This window comes from Schistocerca americana, chromosome 6 (genome assembly GCF_021461395.2).
Source record: "Schistocerca americana isolate TAMUIC-IGC-003095 chromosome 6, iqSchAmer2.1, whole genome shotgun sequence".
NCBI classification, from domain to species: domain Eukaryota; kingdom Metazoa; phylum Arthropoda; class Insecta; order Orthoptera; family Acrididae; genus Schistocerca; species Schistocerca americana.
In genome coordinates this window covers 594,353,068-594,365,156 of record NC_060124.1, presented here as the reverse complement: position 1 = coordinate 594,365,156, position 12,089 = coordinate 594,353,068, and the positions used below count along the sequence as shown (strand labels likewise).

General features: G+C 40.7%; 1 non-coding gene across 1 annotated transcript; it reads left to right on the top strand.

Moving 5' to 3' along the window:
- The first annotated feature begins 10,764 nt into the window (after positions 1 to 10,764).
- Trnas-cga lies at positions 10,765 to 10,839 on the top strand. Its single transcript has one exon. It is a non-coding gene; the product is annotated as a tRNA-Ser (tRNA).
- Positions 10,840 to 12,089: the final 1,250 nt, after the last annotated feature.

The window sequence follows — 12,089 nt, the reverse complement described above, 5'->3', positions numbered from 1 at the left end:
AGTACGCAAGAGATAAGAAATCAAAACAGATTCTACCTGCAGTTGGAGCTGTGTCTGTAAACTAACTCTTTGTTTCAATGGACCAATCGCTCCCGATATGGAGCAGCCCTGAATCGGCAATGATAAAACTTGTGAAACAGAAGACACCTGTCTGAAGAGACATGGTGACATGACATTGATGTTTGCTCCTGTATCAACAACGGCTGTGAAAGGAATGTTGGCAATAGAAATCTTAATCGAAGCCTGGACCTGTTCATCATAAATGTTGTTAATGTCTTGAGCTTCTAGGTCAGGTGCAAGGTCATCTCGTAAGTCGGTCTCATGGTCGTACCGTATCGCATTAACATACTCAGAATCAGAGTATTCGTTAGTACCCCCACTGGAACCGGCAGCGACCTCTAGGAGGCTGAAAGGCGCTGCCTCTAATTTTCCGCAGGATGTTTAACCTGTTTGTCATTCATGGCCTTAAGTGTTTGTTCAGTTTCATATTGGTGCTGGTTATGTGGTACAAATGCCGGTGTAAAGGGGTCAAATCCACTGGGTGCATTCACTTGTGAATAGAATACTTGAGAAGGCTGATGTCGCCCGATCTTTTGGTTGCCGGCAAAACCATTTCCTTGTGAAGGAAAGTTCGCATTTGGTGCCATTTGAAAATTGTTCCGCGGTCCTCTATCCTGTGAATAGTTGTTCTTATGTTGTGCTGGGTGGCCTCCGCCTTGCCCATGCCACTTGCTATATTTCGACCTATAACTTTGATTGTACACTGGCCCATTTGAAAAATTACCACTAGTTTGTGGAGAATTTCCATACTGCTCAGGCGCAGAATTAAAGGGTGGGTTTCCGTACTGATGTTGTACCTGGTGGTTGTAAATTGGGTGGTATCTCTGCTGATTACTGTAATTGGTTTTCTGCTTCCGTTTAAAGTTATTGCCGTTTGCGTTTTGATAACCGCTGGCAGGTTGGTAACAGCGGTCGCAGTAGCTCGCTCTCTCCTTGGGCGCATTGTTGTCCGCGTGCGATGCATTCTGCTGGCCGCCAGGGAAGAATTTGCCGCTGCCAACCTTGGAGCGCACATCCTCGCTAATTAAATCTAAGGAATCCAGCACAGAAAGGAATACATCCGTGTCTTCTTCGGACACATTTACTAATTTCTCTCTAATAGACACAGGGAGTTTGCTTTTGAGAATCATAATTACGTCCTTGGAAGAAATCGGAGAATCCCAGAATTTAATTTTTGCTAGATACTTCTCGAAGTATCGCCGGAGACTTCCATGCTTCTCATTGAAAATTTCCGCACCATACACCTCCTTCCTTAATCTTTGCTGTACTCCATTACTCCAAAATTTTGCCAAGAACATTTTCTCAAACTCTTCATAATTCCTACACGTGTCTACCATTTCCGTTCCCCATAATGCTGCATCACCAGAAATGAAGCCAGTGACGAACTGAATACGCTGTCTGTCTGTCCAGCTCCTGGGAAATATGCCGGAAAAATTCTTTAGGAACACGATGGGGTGTATTTCTCGCTTCTGCGGATGAAAAACAGGAAAAGTGCGATGCTTAATCACAGTTTCCTCTTGCATTGAACTCACAATTGTGGGCGGATCATTTAGTTTCCCTACTCGGGACTCAACAGGACTGTTGTTTTGCATGTAATCAGGCGGTGAACGATAAGGAGTTGACTGACATTCGTCACCGTCTAAAGAGTTGTTCCCTATAGTTTGCGTATGCGTGTGCGAATTTTCTACCCAGTTTCTCAGCATTCTGACTTCGTCCACTACTTGCTGCTTCCACTCGGGAAGATCCCGTGTAAGTGTCCTCCGAATCTGTCCCAATTCAGAAACTACTGTGTCTCCCGACTTACCAGGAGCAGCTAAGATTTCATAAGTTACATCCTTGACAGTCTCCCTAAGCTCCTCCCTGACCTTCTTTTCGATAAAAATATCTTTACCCTTTATCCATTCACTGTAGTGTTCCGACAATGCCTCCGCGTGTGCTTTCACGGTGCTCTTAACCTGTTCTTCGATATTGATTGAGTCTATCTGCCTCGACAGATCCTCTACTACACCTTCAATGTCAGATACTGCATTTCTAACTGAGTTTATTTCTTTGGTAGCTGCCTGAATTTTTGTGTTTAATGTTCCAGATACTTCAGCTACTTCACTTTTCACCTGTTTCTGCATTTTCTGAATTTGATCACTGATCTTAGTTTGCACCTCACCCAAATGGGTATTTAATTCAGCCGTAATTTCTTTATGCAGATCTGTTTTGATTGTGCCTAGCTCTGTTTTTAATGATTCGCTTACAGCATCTAGTCGGGCGTTAACAGTCTCATTTTGTGTTTTTATAGTCTCATTTTGTGTTTTTATATTCTCATTTACTGCGTCAAACTGTTGTTTCAGCATTTCCATTAACGCACCGAGGTCATTTGTAGCTGCAGCGGGACGAGTTTGGACTTCAGGGTCACTTTCCCCTGTTACAGACATGGTTAGTTCCGTTTCCACACGGGAACCTACCGTTCGCGATCGTAAAGGGTATGGAATACTATTAACGTCTTCACTCCTGTCTCCTGTTGTCACCTGTCTCTGTTTACTATCTGCCATTTTCGTCAGTATACCACGTGCTACGCAAGGCTTTCGTCGTTTGTCAGTGACGTGATGAGTCCGCTAAGAGCACCGCTCTCGCGTGAGCAACAAATGAAATTCTATCTGGCGAGAAGACAAGATGGAACCTAAACGTTTCAGACAAATGAATGAAGATGCTCTTCACTGCAAATTGCACACAATATCCACCATGTTGAAAATGTAATACAGCTATACTAACAATGGGGAGAAATAATTTCTATTATCAGACTACGAATAATTTTACTTTGAAAGATAAAATAAAGCAGATTTTCTATAGCGGGAAGGAGATAGAAAGGATGTGGATCGACTTGGAAAAGCAACGTTGCTACTGAAGCACTACACTGCGTATGCAAAATTCTGACTTACTTTTTGATGGCTTGAATACCGCTATGTTGTCTCAGCAAATTCACGTCTCTTTTCTTTTCCTTTCTCTCGATAATTAAACTGCGTTATCGACCAGCGTATTTTCTGTCATTCTCACAGAGATACGATGTGTACATGAAACGACAGAACATTTATTAACACAAGCACATAGAAAATTTTCCGAGAATTTGAACTAATTTTTGGTCAAGTCCCTGTTCGGGCGCCAAGTGTGATGTTACAAAATAGAAGTGATGTTGCTATTCAATGGAAAGTTGGAAATTGAGATTTAACTAACTGTTTTATCAATCACAATTGGCGTAAGAATCATGGATTGACCATTGTCATAAAATATTGCATTATGAGATGTGAATAGTTTTTACTTGCGGTTTCGCGTGGCTTGAGGCAGTCACAACTAGCGTGCTATTGATTAAGAAGTTGCGTTATCGTCTTTCTAATTACTTCATGATCGTAGATACGATCATACCCGGTTGTGAAGTTATTGTTATGACAAAAAAATTTCCTAAGGGACCAGAAAGTTCTTAAGGGCGCAAAAACAACTGTAACATCACACAAAAGAGAAATTCAATATTAAAGCTGATGCAAGAAGGCGATAAAACAGTTTTCTTTTTATCAAGGTAACACGCACATTGGACTGCTGATCTTGGAGTCTGTAATATTAGCAAAATGCATAATTAAAATGAAAATAATACTGAGGAGATAATAGAAATGAGCACTGCTAAATGATTCAGTATTCCCAGAACAAATATTTATTATAACTAAAACATATATCGTACCTTAAGCTTAATACTACAATGACGGTAGATTTTTATGTCCATATCATGTCCATTGAGCGCTCTTTTATATAGCCATTGTCCTCTTGAGTCGCTCGTGCTTCGTCACGGTAAGTTACAACAGTTCTTCTTCCTACACGTCACTCAAAACTTAGACGGAACACGTTTTTATTTATTTAGTAAAAATAATTAGATCAGACCGCCACAAATCTGCGTCCGTCTTACTCGAGAAAAACAGTAAAAGTCTTTTTAGCGCTCAAGGCTTCATTTGTTCTCCAGCGAACAAAATAGTGAAGGATCGCATATCCATCCGTACTTTTCTGTTTATATTGCCGCCCAAAAACGACGAATTACATTATCTAGAAAATTCCACCGTCGCCATGCGACGCCTTATTATATATTAATCATTCTTTATAAACAAGTATTTGCCTTCTGGCTGAATTTGCTGTTTTAATTAAGCCAAAAATAGCGAATATCACACGCCCCACCTGCACTCTTCATGAGTAGGAATGTAAGGGGTTTAAGGGTCAAGTGTGCACACGATTCCTTCCTCCGAAGATGGTAGGTAGAGACTCCGACTGTGGCAGGTGGAGGACACGCCCCTGGCTAAGCCGTGAATATTTCTGTCATTTCATAATGCCTCTGCGCTCCAGTCTCACGCAAGTAATTTACCAGCCATGAAAACCGAAACAGTCAGTCAGAGTACAGTATTAAACTTGCCTTTAAAGCGAAACTGCCAGTCGCTCTCCTTGTTATCTGTACCTTCTAATAGCCAACCATTCTCCAAATTAAGTATTACCTGTATTTTGTAATGGACTGTGTCAACTACTTCAGTGTCTAAAATATATTTATTATCCATCGAAATGCACATTTCACTATAGCTGATTAAATAGCAAAATTTGTTATTGTTCACATCTCCTAATTGTCTGTGGTAATTACCAAATTACGAAAGGATATTGGCATTACTATTTTAGATATACCTGAGGCAATTAAATCTCTGTACAAAGATCGAATGTTCATCACTTGACATATTGCTAAGCACTTTTATAGAGGGGGAGGGGATGGAAATTTTACGTTTAAATATAATCGATGTTACTGAACGCTAATACTGTTTGTATTACTTTAGAACTTTAACATACATGCAGTAACGTGTTCAACCATCAATGTTATATTTTTATGGTACTTAAGTACATACGCTACAACAGGAATGATACTTTGTGACGAGATATCTAATGCCTTGTATTACTTGCACTACATATCATCTTAATATACAAAGGAAGTTTTATCATATTCCCAATACAATATGCAAACACCCAACATGTCCAAAGGATAAGATCGTGTAACTCCCACCTGAGGCCTAAAACCCTAAACGCCTATTCTCAAATTAACTGAAACAGTAGTAACACATCTACATCTATAACTGTGATATAACACGTGATGTACTGAAATAACTTGCTAAGCTCGCAGCTCATAGCTTTTGTTAGCTATACAAGAGACTGTGGGCAAAAATCAAGCTGATGAAGCATCATTTTAGTGGAGAAGATTACCGTCTCATGACAAGACCTTTAGTGCACTTTATCGCTAAAACTACGTATTTGCGTAGTACCAAAGTGTAACCTTGCACTGCAGTATTATGACGTGTAAAGAAACGAAACTGTGAAAGGAAATGGTGATGTACTTTACGGATAAATAAAATTTTTAACGTGAACATTTTGATCACTGAAGCACTTTTGCAAGGGACAATGGACCCCAAAATTCGATATTTCCACGTGTATATTTCCACGTATATTATTCTTCACAGTACTTTTGGGTGATATGTTGGCATCAGTGATATAACATGCATGTTTATCATCGATTTCATGCCGACTTTTGTACCACATATTAAAGAAAGGAAGAGTTTTATATATTATTTATCAAAATACGTAGAACTGTTTCCTAGATGAATACAAAGCACACATGGCACATGATCTGACTCAGAGGTTAAAGTGCACTTGTCAGTGGGAATATGCTGATGTTTCTATGCTAGTAAACATTTTATTCCCACAGCCCAATCGTATGCATTACTGGCCAAAACTTTTCAACTAAAACCAATATCACAGTCAGCTAAATGTGTTAGTAAGCCCCAAACAAAGGAATCATCTGTATCACCCAATGGACAATTATAACAAATTACCTCATGTATTACTACGTTTCAGCAAATTTGTAATATATTACCCCACGTTACAGCAAAACTGTAAGAAATTGTTCCTTACATCGCCTTATTCACAGTAAAGTTGTTACAAAGTGCTCCAAAAATTATGTCATTACAGCAAAATTGTAGGATGTTACCACAAAATCCGCTCTGCCACAGCAAAATTGTAAGAAAATTATACTATATTATATTACAACAAAGTTGTAACAAATTGCCCAATATATAAGAAAATACCTTATACTTCAACGTGTTACAACAGTTCGCAGCTCGTGGTCGTGCGGTAGCGTTCTCGCTTCCCACGCCCGGGTTCCCGGGTTCGATTCCCGGCGGTGTCAGGGATTTTCTCTGCCTCGTGATGACTGGGTGTTGTGTGATGTCCTTAGGTTAGTTGGGTTTACGTAGTTCTGAGTTCTAGGGGACTGATGACCATAGATGTTAAGTCCCATAGTGCTCAGAGCCATTTGAACCATTTTATTTGTTATAACAAATCGTAACAAGCTACTCCAAACTGTAACAAACTGCTCTACAAATACATATGTTCCACCTCAATTATAACAACTTGTGGCATACTTCACTGTGCTACTCGAGAACTATCGTAAAATACCCTACACATCCCCATGTTGCATTTTACTATTTATTGTACCATGAAGTCAACAGCATTTACGATAGGTTCCTGTAAAATGACTAAGTATGGTGTGAGAAATGTCTTGTAGTCTCCACTATGCGATGACATGTCAGCATGATCAGCAAAGGAAGGCAAATGTTTTATACTGCAAGATGTGGCGGAGAAGTGCTGTGGTTACTCGCGAGGCCAGCCTATCGTATCTGGTGCGCCGCATTCTGCCTCTGTCTTTGTATCCTGCACTTGTTCACGTTTATTATTTCTAAGAACTGTGAAGTGGCAGATTCATTGGTTTCAATCACATTTTAAACCATACCAATCACGAAACCTCCAATATGATTAGTGATAACTAAAGCTTTGGAGTTCGTTTTGCAGTCGAGGGTCGGCCGAAGTGGCCGAGCGGTTCTAGGCCCTACAGTCTGGAACCGCGCGACCGCTAAGGTCGCAGATTCGAATCCTGCCTCTGGAATGTATGTGTGTGATGTTCTTAGGTTAGTTAGGCTTAAGTAGTTCTAAGTTCTATGGGACTGATGACTGTATTTTCTAAACGGTGCACATATGAAATATATACTCCTCACTTATTCATAGCGCCCCCAAAATGGCGGTCTATAATTACTCGCTTAAAATGGCGTGCTTCTCACTCGGTCATTAGCTGAGCGCAAATCCTTCCTTCCTCCTACTGGTACAAGAAAAACTCCTCTCTTTTTTAACAACTGTCCATTACAAATTCATACATATAAATACATTCACATGTACTTATATCACGTAATTACGTTCACATATATTCATATTACATGTCGCACATCCGTGGCGTGCTAACGTCTTAGTCTCTTATTTCTCCTTACATTTGTTAAGCAGTATTAACAGGGGGAAAATGTTACATTTCTTAAATTGTCCTTTCACTATATTTTAAAAATTGTTTTTCTCACTGGCTTTTGATTCATTAGCCATTCTGAGAAGCTGTTCTTTCGGTACACGCTATCTCATTGTTCGCTGCACTTATGGCCAGCAGTAGCTCATTGTATACTGTATACTGTCTCCCTAAATAAAGAGACTTATTTCCGTCAGTATACAGTAGGGGGGCATTTGTGATAAACCTTTTGCATTTATTTTATGTTTTCGTCTTCTTTAAAGGCAAAGAGAAAAGATGAAGCGGTAGCCCATCATAGAACCTATGCCTACCGTCAGGTATTTTTGATTTTCAGCACTGTGCTTGTCATTCCTGCCAAAAAATTAATCTCATTCTAGAATGGTTTCCGTCGCGGTGCGCAGTGTGTCTTTGCGCATCTTACAGGGGACACTGATCTCCACCTTGCTTTTTGCCTACTTGGCCCCTACGATCAGCTGTTAGCCGCTGCGTATATAACTGTTGAAGTACGCTCTGCTTCAAGCGCGGCTGCACGCCTCGGTGCACTTCATCGCTCATGCCTCTCGCTTAAAGCTCGCGCGCTGTGAATTCTTTTCCATCGCTCTTGTTTTAAATTTTTTTCGTGTGATGTAGTGTTAGCTACGTAATCTAATCGTTTTCACTCGTTCACTATTATGTATATTTGTTTTAGTTCTTATTGGATATTCCGTGTTTCCTTAAGGAACATTAAAAGGTTTCCTTTACTGCTATAGATATTTAAGTCTTAAGAAAGTACAATATCAAAATACGAGGAAAATTTCTTTTCACTGTCTTGCATGTTAGATAGTAGAAGAAAATTGAACATTGCTTATTGGCTAAACAGGATAGTAGAAGAGGGAGAGGGCACCGGAAATGTAAAAATATTGTACCCCTTAGCTGGAGAGGAACCGAGTGGCAGTCGGTTTATTCGTCAAAGAGCGACAAACCTCCTACCTTCTTGCGTTTTATTGATGCAACAGATAAGGAAAGAATGAGACTTGAATATTCATTTAATAAATTTTCGCAAATCTTTATGTGGATACATGCCTTTTATTTTACAATTTTTTGTATTTTCAATCAAGTAGCACCCCGGATGAGGCTTGTCAACAATGATATACGGACCAAAACATAACAATTGCCATTTTTTATTCAGTGCCTTTAATTTCGATGATTTCGGATGCGTTCTTAGTAGTACCTCCTGTCCAATTTGGAATTCTATTACGTTTTTCAATTTCCTGTCGTAAATTCCTTTCCTTATTCGAGCTTGCTCTTCCAATGCTATTAGCGCTCACTGTACTTTCTCATCTAAGGCTCCGTCTTTGTGCCGTAATTTAGGTATCGGTTTTGCCCATTCATCTAGCTCCACCTTTTCAAACATAAGTTCGGCCGGTGTGTGCCCTGTTGATATGTGTGGGTATTCTATCCATTTCCTTTGGTTCTGTGGTATATATGTGCGGATAAACCTACTAAATTCACGGAAGCACCGTTCGACGGGACTTGCTTCCGGGTGAACTTGAATACTAAAATATGACGTATGTTTTGTGATTTTAAAAATGATTTCCATTGGTCACATGTAAAATATGAGGCGTTTTCAGTTAGGACTGCTTGAGGTTTCCCAATGCGTGGTATGTAGTCTTCCAGAATTCGCCTTATAATTGGCCCTGACCTAATTGTTTTGACTGCGTACAGCTGTAGATACTTATTAAAAACATCATACTGGACTACGATGTATTTAACCCCGCCGCGGGCTTGGGGATGAGGTCCTGCCGCGTCAATAGATACAAGATCCCTTGGGTGCTTTGGTATTATTGGGTGTAGTACATTAAGACATGTCCTATTCTGATGCTTGACCTTTTGACACACCGCACTGCGTCTGATTACTTGCTCTACACGTCACCCCATATTAGGGAAATAACAATACGTAGAAATTTTGGCGGCACACTTTAGCACTCCATAGTGTCCCCATGTGCGGTGCGTGTGTTGAATTAAGTTGTCCACATATTCCTGAGGTACGCACAGACACCACTTATCCATTCGTCGATCTCTTCTATGAAAGAGGATGCCATTGTGTATAATATAATACTGCTCTAAACGTTCGTGTGTTCTAGCTTGCAATTTTTTTTTATTTTTTGTTTTTTACCTTGCTCCATCGCGGGTCTTCTTCCTGTAACCGTTGCACTTTTTGCACATTTTAATATAATATGGTTTAAAAGTTCCATCATTTATTAAAAGCACGTTGAAGGCTGGTGTTTGTTCCCCTAACTCGTGGAAATCGGTAAGACCCTGAGATAACCGTGATAGTGCATCTGCCAAAACATTCTGTTCCCCTTTTATGTACACTATCTCAAAATCAAACTCTTGGACATGCATGCACCACCTCGCTGTTCTCTTATGTAACAACTTGCACGTAAGAAGAAAGGACAGGGCTTGACGATCACAGTAAACTTTGGTATGTTTTCCCCAAAGGTAATATTGAAATTTACGAAACCCCCAAACTACTGCTAACGCTTGTAGCTCAGTTACGGAATAAGATCTTTCACATTCTGTGAGGGTTCTACTGGCAAAACTGATTACATTGACTTCTTCCTTACCATCCTTTGTTAATATTTGAAACAGGCACGCACCGAGCCCCTGATAACTAGCATCGGTGCTGAAACAAAAATCCAATTCCATATTCGGGTGTTTCAGGATAGCACCGTTAATCAGCACTTGCTTAATCTGCTCAAAATCATTTTCACATTCTTTAGTCCACAAGCAACTGTGGTTTTTACGCAGTAAGTTTAATAGTGAACTACTGTTCAACAATTGTTATGGCAGAAACTTCCTGAAAAACGAGGCCATTCCTAGAAAATCCTTTAATTGTTTCTTAATATAGGGTGTTGGGAAATTCTGTATCGCATCTAGTTTACTGGGTCAGGTAGAATTCCTACTGGTGAAATAACGAGGTACTGGCAGAAGTAAAGCTGTGAGTACCGGGCGTGGGTCGTGCTTCGGTAGCTCAGTTGGTAGAGCAATTGCCCGCGAAAGGCAAAGGTCCCGAGGTCGAGTCTCGGTCGGGCACACAGTTTTAATCTGCCAGGAAGTTTCATATCAGCGCACACTCCGCTGCAGAGTGAAAATCTCATTCTGGAAACATCCCCCAGGCTGTGGCTAAGCCATGTCTCCGCTATATCCTTTCTTTCAGGAGTGCTAGTTCTGCAAGGTTCGCAGGAGAGCTTCTGTAAAGTTTGGAAGGTAGGAGACGAGGTACTGGCAGAAGTAAAGCTGTGAGTACCGGGCGTGGGTCGTGCTTCGGTAGCTCAGTTGGTAGAGCAATTGCCCGCGAAAGGCAAAGGTCCCGAGTTCGAGTCTCGGTCGGGCACACAGTTTTAATCTGCCAGGAAGTTTTAGTACATCTATGTTTCCCACCTTTACCTTTATTGTTGCTTGAATAATTTCACTTACCTGGCATGTCGTTTCTTTCTCTTCAGTAAACAAGTCTTCTTTCATTACTGTGTCCTTATCATACCTTAAAAATAGATTCTGGATATGCTGTATGTGTAGGTTTGTTTCGGTGTCTACTTCCTCTTTTCCGTTCCTGTTCGTGTTAGTGTTTAAGTCGCTCATATTTAGTACTGAGGCACACTGACAGTTCATTACCTTCTTCCTCTAGTCACGCTCGATTATTATTTGCTGGGGGCGGTAAAGGTATTGTTTCATTTTCTGCCGTCACGTCTACTATGTGTACCGTATGTTCGCGTGCTCGCCAGTTCGTGTCCCGGATGTTTCGATTTGACTGTGCGTGCTGCCTCTTCTCTCTCGGATCCTTGCGTTGCATATTCCGATCCTGGTAATTTGCATTTCCTTGTCGCCTATTGTCAAAGTTTTCCCTCGAATTTCTAATGTCTTTTGCCATTGCCGTACCTATGGGGCCGATATTTAGTTTCGTATCCTCTGTCACCCTGTGGCTGATGGGTAGACCGATTGCAAGGATTTCCGTTGTGGCGCGGCGTTGCATACGGATGCCATTCATTCATACACACAAGACCATTATAATTTCCAAAGCCATTGCCGTTGCCGTAGTTGTTCTTCCCGTTTGGGTTGTGTTCATTATCGTTACGATAACTAGGCGTGGCTTGCTCATCCTCATGAATCAGATCACTTGAGTCGAGCACTGAAAGAAAAAACTGGAGATCGTATTCGGTAACGGTTACTAATTTTTCCCTAACATTTGCAGGTAACTTGTTCTTCAAGAGTTTGTGTGCATCGACATGAGAGATTGGATTATTCCAGTAACGGGTCTCGTTTAGGTATTTTTCAAAATAGCTTCTTAGCCCCCCGAATTTTAAATCATATGGTACTGGGTTAAATAACTCTCGTCTTAACCTCTCCTGGATAGCTGTTGACCAATATTTATCTAAAAATGCATTCTCAAACTGATCATATGTTTCGCAAAGTTCTGGCATCTCCGTAGCCCACAAAAGGGCATCATCCTCGGTGTGTCCTACTACATATCTGATCTTTTGAGTTTCTGTCCAAGTCCTGGACAGTACATTTCTAAAGAATCGGACAAACACTACCGGGTCCGTTCACTTTTTCTCATTTCAGAATACGGGAAACTGTCGATGTTTTA